The 12,479-nt window shown below is 44.8% G+C and overlaps 1 non-coding gene across 1 annotated transcript; it reads right to left on the reverse strand.

Moving 5' to 3' along the window:
* Positions 1-11,169: 11,169 nt before the first annotated feature.
* Positions 11,170-11,271, reverse strand: LOC125642023 (U6 spliceosomal RNA). Its single transcript, XR_007358232.2, has one exon. It is a non-coding gene; the product is annotated as a U6 spliceosomal RNA (small nuclear RNA).
* Positions 11,272-12,479: the final 1,208 nt, after the last annotated feature.

Here is a 12,479-nt window from a genome sequence, read left to right on the forward strand (position 1 = left end):
TTTTGTAAAAACACAAGGACTATTTAGGAAACAGTAATTGTTTTTTAAAAAGGTAGCAGTTTAGTCATTGCCAATCCTCATCATATGAAACAGCCATCTTGAAAATGGGCCACTACCAGATATGTGGGAAAGCTAATTTAAAAGACTAGCCATTAAATAAACATATTTCCTTTTAAATCTATTATGCTAATAATAGTAACTGCACATTTAACATTGATTATGGTTAACTCCAGTTGACCTACATGGCTATCATATTCCATACTACAAGAGACAATGCTATTCAAATGTTCCAAACTCTGGGCCGATATCTATGAGAGAGAGGCAGGGGAGAAGGAATTTCTTCTTCCCTCATTCCTTGAAGTGGCTATGGAGCTGCTCTGCAGCTGTTGTAATAGCCCAAGGCTTCAATAGCCACTGTGTCCTTAGCACTTCTTCCTCAAAGGTGGGGGTGGGATGTAATCAAATATCCACATAGACACAGATCTTCTGGCTCTGCCCCACCTCTCTCAGCTTGCTCCTTCCCACCAGCTACACAATGACAGGCAGGGGCACTATGGTAATGAATTCTACATCATACACAGAGAGAGTACAGACCAGACCTCCCCCCATCCTCTTCTTGGGCACTAGAAATGTGTCAGGTCTTCTTCCAGAGGACCCTCCAATGCAGATCATGCCCTTTCCTAGGTGAATGAATTGCTACAATTTAAAACAACTCTTTTTCATCTATGCTGCTGGAGCACCATGTATGCAACAGTTATTGGGTAACCTATTGCCAAATGCTAGGTCTGCTGGGGAAGGAGTGAACATTATCACCACTTAGTAAATTAGACCAACAACTAGAGACAAGATCCAACTGTGGAATGAGCTCAGTGAAATTGACAGGCTTATACTGGAGATGAATTTGGACCTTATGTTTCCATTAACTTGACACACACACCAGAGGAAGGATGGTCCAGTAGTTAGAGTGCTAGCCCGGGTCACGGCAAACTCAGATTCAGTTTTCTCCTCTGCCAAAGACCTCCTGTGTGACCTTGGGCAAATCACTTAGTTTTTCTGTGCCTTAGTCCCCGAGCTGTAAAATAGAGATAATAGCACTTCTGTACCTCATCAGTGTGCTGTGAGGATGATGACATTAAAAATTGTGAGGTGCTCAGATACTGCAGTGATGGGGGCCATATAAATACTGAAGCTAGAGCTACACTTTATCACCTATAAACCTGCACTTTCTAATTCTGTAATATGGCATAAAGGAAAACCACACTTGTCACCAAAACAATGGCCAAACATTGACAGTGTCTTATTCCTGGGAGTGGTCCCAGTAAAGTCAATAGGACTCCTGACATAACAGGGCTGGCTCAGACAATGCTACCAAATCTGCACTTGCAGAGGTCCCCCAGCACAAGGGATTGGGAGCTATCATGTTAGTGTAAAGTTTACTGCATATGCTTCCATAGGCACTGACTTTCTTTCTACCTGGGGGGTGTTCGACCCCCTGCCCCTCCACCTCAAACCTGCCCCCACTTTACCCCTTCCTCCAAGCTCCCCCTTAACCCCCCTCTTCCCATCCCTGCTCCACCCTAGGCCCCACCTCCACTCCACCTCTTCCCCCAAGTCCCTACCCTGGCCCCGCCTCTTCCTGGCCCCTCCTCTGAGCATGCCCCGCCCCTCCCTCCCAGCTGTTCCATGGCATGCAGGAGGTGGTGGGCGGGAGGGGGAGGAGTTGATCAGCGGGGCCGCCAGTGGCTGGGAGGTGCTGTGGGGAAAAGGAAGAGCTTGGCTGCCGGTGGGTGCTAAGCACCCACTAATTTTTTTCCAGGGGTGCTCCTGCCCTGTACGCTTCAATACCACATGGTTTGGTTTGTGCAGCTAGAGAAATCTGGGATGACAGTAAGGCTCCTAAGGAATTGGGATGTATCTCTCTTTAATTTGTGGCCCTGATGAGGTTACATCCTCCAGTGTCACAGGGAATCTTGATTCCCCTGTTCTCCATACTCCCTCTACAAACCCTACTAATTCTATGTCCGTGGGCACATTACCTATTCACCTCACACACACCTTCGCTCCCATTGAACTGAACCCCAGTGCTACTGACATGGCATAGGAGTCTTCCCTCCCCCACAGCCTCACCTCGCCGTGCCGCTGGTGCAGTGCTTGGGGTGGCGAGCTCCTGGAGCAGTGCCGCTGCAGAGCCCAGCCTGCCCAGTGCTCAGAGCTGCGCTGTGCATGGCGGGCTCCAGCGAGGCTCCAGCCATCAGCGCTCCAGGCAGCGCAGTAAGGGGGCAGGGAGCGGAGGGTTGGATCGAGGGCAGGGGAGTTCGGAGGGGGGCATGGACAGGGGTTGGGGTGGTCAGAGGGTGGGGAACAGGGGGGTTGAATGGGGGTAGGGATCCCGGGGGGGGCAATCAGGAATGAGAAGAGGGGTTGGATGGGGGAGCGGGGGCAGTCAGGGGTGGGGGTTCTGGGGGCGGTCAGAGGACAGGGACCGGGGGGGGGGGTTGTGGATGGGGCAGGGGCTGTGCGGGGAGGCATCAGGGAACGGGGGGATTGGATGGGGCAGGAGTCTGGGGGGGAGGGGTCCGGGGGGGGAGGCCGGGCCATGACTGGCTGTTTGGGAAGGAACAGCCTCCCCTAACTGGCCCTCCATACAATTTCTGAAACCTGATGTGGCCCTCAGGCCAAAAAGTTTGCCCGTCCCTGATCTAGGGGCTTTCAGCTGGAGAGAAGTGGGGTGGACTCAATCAACGAGCTTTTGGAGGGAGCCCAAATTTTTGAAACAGCCATGGTAAATAATGCATTCACAATCTAGCCGTCTATTAACTAAGAAGGTGCCCATGAATGAGGAAAAGTATATGTTTTCACTGTTTATGTGTAGGCAAGACACGGAACATATACCCCCCCCCCCCCGCACAGTAGTATAAGGGGCAAGAGACTGTGTGGTATTGACAGATCTAGATGAGAAGTTTGGTTTCCAATTTTCGACCAGACATGGCTGACAGCAGCTTCCTCTATCTTGTTTCCATGTCCATGTGATGTTTTCATCTCTTTGAGTTTCCCATTTCATAAAATCGGAGGGAGTCTATTTCTAAATATAAAAAACAGGTTAATAAAGCTGTTAGGACCTTTTTCAGCTTACAGTTCCCACTGAGTTCAGTTGGAGTTGTGGGTATTCAGCCATTCTGAAAATCAGGGCCTGTTACATTTTATTTTTAGATGACTTTTCCATATTTTTTTCTTCTGTTTACACAAGAATAGGATAGGTTGGAATATGAAGAGGCTGTTAGGCAGCTCTCCAACACCACATTCTACAAGCCATTACCCTCTGATCCCACTGAGGGTTACCAAAAGAAACTACACCATCTGCTCAAGAAACTCCCTGAAAAAGCACAAGAGCAAATCTGCACAGACACACCCCTAGAACCCAAGCGGGGGTATTCTATCTGCTACCCAAGACCCATAAACCTGGAAATCCTGGATGCCCCATCATCTCAGGCATTGGCACCCTGACAGCAGGATTGTCTGGCTATGTAGACTCCCCCCTCAGGCCCTACGCTACCAGCACTCCCAGCTATCTTCGAGACACCACTGACTCCCTGAGGAAACTACAATCCATCGGTGATCTTCCTGAAAACACCATCCTGGTCACTATGGATGTAGAAGCCCTCTATACCAACATTCCACACAAAGATGGACTACAAGCCGTCAGGAACAGGATCCCCGATAATGTCACGGCAAACCTGGTGGCTGAACTTTGTGACTTTGTCTTTGCCATAACTATTTCACATTTGGGGACAACGTATACCTTCAAATCCACGGCACTGCCATGGGTACCCGCATGGCCCCACAGTATGCCAACATTTTTATGGCTGACTTAGAACAACAATTCCTCAGCTCTCGTCCACTAATGTCCCTACTTTACTTGCGCTACATTGATGACATCTTCATCATCTGGACCCATGGAAAAGAAGACCTTGAGGAATTCCACCATGATTTCAACAATTTCCATCCCACTATCAAACCTCAGCTTGGACCAGTCCACACAAGAGATCCACTTCCTGGACGCTACGGTGCTAAGAAGCAATGCTCACATAAACACCACCCTATACTGAAAACCTACTGACCGCTATGCCTACCTACATGTCGCCAGCTTTCCTCCAGACCACACCATACGATCCATTGTCTACAGCCAAGCTCTACGATACAACCGCATTTGCTCCAACCCCTCAGACAGAGACAAACACCTAAAAGATCTCAATCAAGAATTCTTACAACTACAATACCCACCTGCTGAAGTGAAGAAACAGATTGACAGAGCCAGAAGAGTACCCAGAAGTTACCTACTACAGGACAGGCCCAAAAAAGAAAATAACAGAACGCCACTAGCCATCACCTTCAGCCCCCAACTAAAACCTCTCCAACGCATTATTAAGGATCTACAACCTATCCTGAAGGACGACCCATCAGTCTCACAGATCTTGAGAGACAGGCCAGTCCTTGCTTACAGACAGCCCCCCAACCTGAAGCAAATACTCACCAGCAACCACACAACAGAACCACTAACCCAGGAACCTATCCTTGCAACAAACCCCGTTGCCAACTGTGTCCACATATCTATTCAGGGGACACCATCATAGGGCCTAATCACATCAGCCACACTATCAGAGGCTCCTTCACCTGCACATCTACCAATGTGATATATGCCATCATGTGCCAGCAATGCCCCTCTGCCATGTACATAGGTCAAACTGGACAGTCTCTACGTAAAAGAATAAATGGACCCAAATCAGACGTCAAGAATTATAACATTCAAAAACCAGTCGGAGAAGACTTCAATCTCTTTGGTCACTCGATTACAGACCTAAAAGTTGCAATTCTTCTACAAAAAAACTTCAAAAACAGACTCCAATGAGAGACTGCTGAATTAGAATTAATTTGCAAACTAGATACAATTAACTTAGGCTTGAATAAAGACTGAGAGTGGATGGGTCATTACACAAAGTAAAACTATTTCCCCATGTTTATTTCTCCTCCCTCCTCCCCGAGCTGTTCCTCAGATGTTCTTGTCAACTGCTGGAAATTGCCCACCTTGATTATCACTACAAAAGTTTTTTTCCACCCCCCCCCCCTGCTCTCCTGCTGGTAATAGCTCACCTTACCTGATCACTCTCATCACAGTGTGTATGGTAACACCCATTGTTTCATGTTCTCTGTGTATATAAATCTCCACACTGTATTTTCCACTGAATGCATCCGATGAAGTGAGCTCTAGCTCACAAAAGCTTATGCTCAAATAAATTTGTTAGTCTCTAAGGTGCCACAAGTCCTCCTTTTCTTTTTACAATCCATCAGTGATCTTCCAGAAAACATCATCCTGGCCACTATGGATGTAGAAGCCCTCTACACCAACATTCCACACAAAGATGGACTACAAGCCGTCAGGAACAGGATCCCCGATAATGTCACGGCAAACCTGGTGGCTGAACTTTGTGACTTTGTCTTTGCCATAACTATTTCACATTTGGGAACAATGTATACTTTCAAATCAGCAGCACTGCTATGGGTACCCACATGGCCCCACAGTTGCCAACATTTTTATGGCTGACATAGAACAAAGCTTCCTCAGCTCTCGTCCCTTAATGCTCCTACTCTACTTGCGCTACATTGATGACATCTTCATCATCTGGACCCATGGAAAAGAAGCCCTTGAGGAATTCCACCATGATTTCAACAATTTCCATCCCACCACCAACCTCAGCCTGGACCAGTCCACAGCAGAGATCCACTTCCTGGATACTACAGTGCTAATAAGCGATGGTCACATAAACACCACCCTATACCAGAAACCTACTGACCGCTATAGTTACCTACACGCTTCCAGCTTTCATCCAGACCGCACCACACGATCCATTGTCTACAGGCAAGCTCTACTGGGAGTGGATGTGTCATTACACAAAGTAAAACTATTTCCCCATGTTTATTCCTCCTCCTCCCCCCCGCCTCCCCCCACCACTGTTCCTCACACGTTCTTGTCAACTGCTGGAAATGGCCCACCTTGATTATCACTACAAAAAGTTTTTTTTCCTCTCCTGCTGGTAAAGGTCACTTTACCTGATCACTCTTGTTACAGTGTGTATGGTAACATGTTCTCTGTCTATATAAATCTCCCCACTGTATTTTCCACTGCATGCATCCAATGAAGTGCGCTGTAGCTCACGAAAGCTTATGCTCAAATAAATTTGTTAGTCTCTAAGGTGCCACAAGTACTCCTTTTCTTTTTACAAGAAAGAAAAATGCTCGTGAGCATGGCGACTCTTCGTTTGAGTGCTGTCATTTTAGGCAATTTTACTCATTTAAAACAAGGATTTGGAACAAAAGCAAAAGTTATTCTTAGAGCACAACAATCCTCTTATGCTGTCTTTTCCCAGACACAAACACAGTTGGATGCTAGGTTCTTCAGCCACCTGAATGTTGTCTGCTTCTTTCGTATTATGTCTAGAAAAAAATTAAAGCAAGGGGAAATACTTGAACATATCAAAAGAAAGTAAAACAATGAAAATTAACCTCTTGAGTGATCACAATGCACTTTCTCCCTCACTGGGTATGTCAGTTACTTCCTTTGCACAATTACCAGGGTCGTGCAATGAGAAGTCATAATTCAGCGGCAGGTCTGGGAAATGTAATAAATGGATGGCTAGCCCTGCCTAGCAGCAGTAGCAATCCAGTAGTAGGGGGTAATGGCAAGGCCATGGCACGGTCCCCTATCATGGAGGGTTAACAATGATCAGCACAGCAATAGCTACCCTTGAACTTGTCAGTCCATGTGCATGGAGTGCAAAGTGGATGTGCTGCAACCTAAGTGAGAGAGACAGCTGTGTGTAAGCAGAAGGATCAGCACTATATACTCCTTGGCACAGAGCAGAATTAAGCCTCAAGCCACTTGTATGCCTGTGGGTGGAGATTGGCATACCTGAAGATGCATAGATTTAGGCATAATCTAAACCATACAAATGAGATGCTTTACAAAATATTCCCCTTTTTGTTCTTACTTGTCTTACTGGGCAGGAGGAACTTGATGGCCACACTTTGGCTCTTTTATTAATGCAGGATAGGGTGGCCTCTGTCCTCCACAGCCTGCTCTTCATTTCTGTCTTGTACTTTCATGTACAAAATTCCCCACCTGCAGTGTTCAAGCTCAAGCCACCTATGGTACGTTCAAGCACCAGCAAACTAGGCCAAATTTGAATAGAAGTAAAGGAGTTGCATTCAATTTACAATGCCTTGAACTATGTAGACTCACAAGAGCTCATATTGTTACTTATATCCATGATGTAGGTACTGCAGAAAATGTGAATTGCTCCATAAATTTATCTGCAGTAGTAGATGTGGATATTATATCAATAACATGTGAAGCGAAAAGTAATACATTAAGTGGAAATCACATTTTAAAGAAGGATCATATAATAAAACAGAATTAAGTTGACTTATAATTAGATAATTATTAAGAATTCATGTACCTTTTAACATAATTTACACTTAATATAGTAGTTTGAAAACTGCAAAGCATCTATTTTAAATTATACTTATGAATTTGCATATATTATTTGAATGAAAATAAATATAGGACTAATGGTTTAATAGGTATAAACAAACCTGGGTTGTGTGTTTGTGCATTGTGAATATAATAGAAAAGGAAAATAATTTCTTATTAGTCTAACTAACTGCAGGGCATTTACTAAACCAAATATTAATATTATTTTAGTTAACTTTCATGTATCAAAACAGCTGGGTAAATAAACTCTGTATGAAATTTGGAGTGTAATTTATAATGAATTTATACTAATGATATCTGATGGGCCTATTTAAAATGAAAGTTTTATTGAGAACAAATGTTCATTTACTTCAAGGGGAGATACAAAACATATGTAATTTGATGGTAATTTAAAAAATAAAAAAAAATTGGCTAATAAATGCATTATTTACACATTTCTTTTATGAAAATGAGATTCACCGAGTATAAAATCTTACTTATATTGTGTAATATTAAAAAACATTCTTCTTCTGAGAATCTTTAGGCTGCAAAAGGGCCAAAAGGAACAAAAGTCCTCAAAATGTCTATGGTGTTTATTTAAGTAATAAAATCTATATTAGTCAATTCAGCAAATGAGTAATGTTGTAATGAAATGTTACCGTTACACTAGCTATTATATCTGCATTATGGACCAGAGCTTTAGAGCAATTTTCAGGAAGTGAATATGTTTCAAAGGTGACATCTTTAAACAGCTGAACGAGAACATGAGTCTAGTCCTGAATCAGTTGGGATCACTGGTAAAATCCTGCTGGCTTCAGTGGTAGCAGGATTGGGCCCTGCATGTATGTATGTTTGTTTATTTTATACATAAAACATTAGCTGCTGTCAGGTTCTTTTGGGTTCGTTATGAGAGAGATGCACCTGGACGGAATGAGATCTTTATATATATATATAAAGTCTCCATTTTTAACCAATTTATAATTAGCTCGACAGTGATAAAGTGAAAATCTATTCTTTACCTTCAGATTTTATTCACAGGTGAGAAGCTACTAATTTACTCTGGCTCCCCCTGTGTCTCTCTTCACATTTTACAGAGGGACCATTCAATAAGCCTTATGGCTTTCAATATAAAGATTTCTTCTGCCGATAAAAGTAGGTTTATAGACCTTTGCTCATGTTGCTTGTGCTATGGGGAATCTTGGTTTTGGTTTAATTTAAAGAGGAGCAACATACAGTGTATCACACTGGGTTAGATTTCACAAAACATGACTTCAGATATCCCCTGTGATGGGAGTGTTCACCCCACACTTGCCCTGAAAGGGTTAATGAAGACACAGAAGGGGGCTAATTAACCCAACAGGGCACAGCTGAGAGGAATCAGGTGGCTAAATAATCCTCTGACTGAGTGAAGGAGGCCAGCTGAGAGAGAAGAAACTGGGGCTATAAAGGCAGGAAATTGGCAGCAGAAAGGTACTGCTGGGAGTAGTTTGCAGTCATTACCTGGAAGATGGGAGGAGTATTTGGGCTGGCAAGCCCACAGGGGGGAAGCAGGACAGGAAAGGGCTTAGGGAAAGGCAGTAAAGTCTAGGTGGGAACAGACCTTGACTGTTGACTAGAGAGCCTCTGAGCTGGGACTCAGAGTGGAGGGTGGGTCTGGGTTCTCCTGCCAGCTACTGAGGGAGTGGCACTATGAAGCAGTGAATAGAAAGACTGCCTGGGATTGCTGGAGAAACCCTTTAGTACCCCAGAAGGGGAAAATGCATGTAGTGATCTCACCAGAGGGCCAAATCACAAAGAGGCGTCTGCAGCTTGTGGAGTGAGAAAGGGGCTACAGACTGGCAGCGATGGAATGATGGTGTGCAATTGTGGGAAGAGGATTTGACCCTGGTTAGCTATTCCCCAGAACTGCCAGAAGGAGGCGCCAGAAGCAGGTACCATCGGAGCAGCGAGTGGCGCATCGCATCCCTGGCCTTGTTAATTTGCACAAAGGGATCCATAACTAAACAAAGGGGAAGTGAGTATTACATTCTTATCCAAACCAGTGTCTTTCGTACACTTTAATTCCAAAATCTCTGACTTTCCTTTTTTCAAATATAGATGTGTATGTTTATAACCCAGCACCCCAGAGTGCCCTAGTTGTTCAGTCTACGCTGCAAGGTGTATTGAACTTCTCAGGCCTAACAGAGGGTAGGAGGGAGGTGTTTGGCACTAGAGATTTGTCAAGATTACTAGGAATAATATTTCACTGGTGGTGGTGGGATCAGCTGGTAGGCTTTTCTTTGTTTTGGAACTCATATCAGGGACACTTGGGTGCTTTTAAAAATACTTTAATACATTATAATAAATTAAAAACATTTTTAAAACAACCTCTTTCAGTACTGACCCACTGTAGCTTCTTTATTCTCTTGGCCTTCATATCTGTGGAGATTAACCTGGCTCTAAGGCGGATGAATCCTCTCTCCAGTGGCTAGAAGCAGTTCCTGAGGCTAAGAAATAAGTGCCAGGCACTGAAGCCTAATATGAGGACAGGTTCTTCCAAAGAAGATTAACTCTCTCTTCACTGCCAGAACTGTGTTGTTTTTCAGTGAGATAACTAACGTGTGTTTTATTATTCCCCTGAGAAGTGGTGACAAGGCAACTTAGCTTTTACTGCAGAGAGCTAGGCAAGATCAACACCATAGGCCCACAGCCTGTGGTTGACCTCATCTAGTTTCTTTCACAGTAAAACTATGGTGTCTCTTCTCCCCTAAGATTTTACAGCAGGGAAGCGAACATGGATTAGTTATCCCGCAGTAAAAACACATTACAGTAAAAGATTTGTTATCTGGCATGCTGGGGGAATGCGGGGTGCTGGTTAATCAAATTCTGGTTATACTTACTGAGGGAGGGGTTGTGGGAGGGGGCTCAGGACTGGGGGGTTTGGGCACAGGAGGAAGTGCGGGGCATGAACTCTGGGAGGGAGTTTGATGTGGGTTGGGGTGTGGGAGGGGTTTTGGGGTGCTGGATCCTGGTGGCGCTCACCTCAGGCAGCTCCCCGCAAGTGGCGACATATCCCTGCTGCTCCTACGTGGAGGCATGACCAGGCAGATCTGTGCACTACCTCCGCCTGCAGGTGCCTCCCCCACAGCTCCCACTGGCTGCAGTTCCTGGCGAAAGGGAGCTGCGGAGCCAGCATTTGGGGTGAGGGCAGTGCATGGAGCCCCCGTGGCCATTACTCTGCCTAGGAGCAGCAGAGACATGTTGCCACTTCTGGGGAGCTACGTGGAGCCAGGTAGGGAGCCTGCCGACCCAGCACCAACCGGACTTTTAATTTCTATTGCGGGATATCAGAAATGCTGGTTCCTAGAGCTTTCTGGTTAGTAAAGTGCCAGATAACAGTATTTATTGTATTTTCTAGTAGTGAAGACATAGCCTAAGTATACCCATCCCCTCAGCATCCTCCTTCCTTTCTTTTACTTACTTATCCTAGAATATCAGGATTGGAAGGGACCCTCAGGAGGTCATCTAGTCCAACCTCCTGCTCAAAGCAAGACCAATCCCCAATTTTTGCCCCAAATCCCTAAATGGCCCCCTCAAGGATTGAACTCACAACCCTGGGTTTAGCAGGCCAATGCTCAAACCGCTGAGCTATCCATCCCCCCCAAAAAAATATGGAATGCTTCACGCATTTGGTGTCATCCTTGCACAGGGGCCATGCTAATCTTTTCTGTATTGTTCCAATTTTAGTATATGTGCTGCCGAAGCTCATATTTAATTGCCTGCAACTGCGCCTTGCCCAGTTGTATAATAATATTGATTTTACAAAATAGATTAATAATAAGGAAGAAGTTTATTCAACATGATGTGGGCTCACCATGATCACTTTGCTGTACTCCTGTTCCCCACTCTTTTTTTGTCTATTTGGATTACATGCTTTGGGGGGCACTGTTTGTACAGTGCCTAGCACAATGAAGCTCTGATCATGATTGGGGTTTCTAGGTGATACTGCTGAATAAATAACAATATTACATTACCACTCTTTAGTCAAAATCGGCTCTCCATTCCCCTAGCTATCGCTAACACTTTTGGCCACACAGCTGGCTTCAGTAGTTAGGTGGTACTTGCAGTTGGCCAAACAATACTACATAGTTTGCCACAGAGATGTGAACCACAATTTTCAGATATTGGTCTGCCACCGCGGCACTTGAATTTAAAGGACAAAAGATTTAGAGCATTTATCAGTTTCTTAATGAGAAGTTTTCCAACTGTTGGTTTAGTTTTCCACCACTGATGATGAACCATCTGAGTCAATCATGTGCATAAATCAAGCTGAGGGAGATAGATCACTGTTAAGGGGGAAATCCTCAGCTTTAGTTCCTTATTAGCAAAGATAGTACTGCAGTGTTGTGCTTTTATTGGTAGTTCAAGCTCTATGCAACATACAAATTGCATCCAAGAGAGTTATTTACTTGCATCTCACATTCTGTGGCACATATAGATTGCCCTTCTGTTATCTGTGAACCTCTTCTCTTCCCAAGGAAAAACCTTTGGGAGGGTGGGAAAAGTATGCTGAGGATTTTTTTGAACACATTAAGTTGCAGAGTTGCTACTGTATTCTCAACCCCATTCTGGAGGGTGGTATTTTTGGCCATGTGAAAGGGCTGGGGAGCATGGAAACCTCATGGAGCTGCTGTGGGAAAATCCAGTACTATTCCTACTGATCTCAGAGCATCTGCTTGGAGACTCAAACCTTCGCAGTACACCCCCCGTGACCCTAGCAGCTGCTCACTTGGTACAATGCTGGCAGCAGCTCCACCTCCCCTCTGCGCGCACAAGGAGTAGTAGCCGTGCTTTTCCAATTAACACTAACTGGCATGGATTTCTATTTACAAATCTACTAGTCCCTGAGAAAAATCACACTACTCCTGCCTCCCAAAAAGAAAAACACTGACTTTCAGACACATGGAAAAGTGTC

This window comes from Caretta caretta, chromosome 8 (assembly GCF_965140235.1).
Source record: "Caretta caretta isolate rCarCar2 chromosome 8, rCarCar1.hap1, whole genome shotgun sequence".
Taxonomy (NCBI): Eukaryota; Metazoa; Chordata; order Testudines; family Cheloniidae; genus Caretta; species Caretta caretta.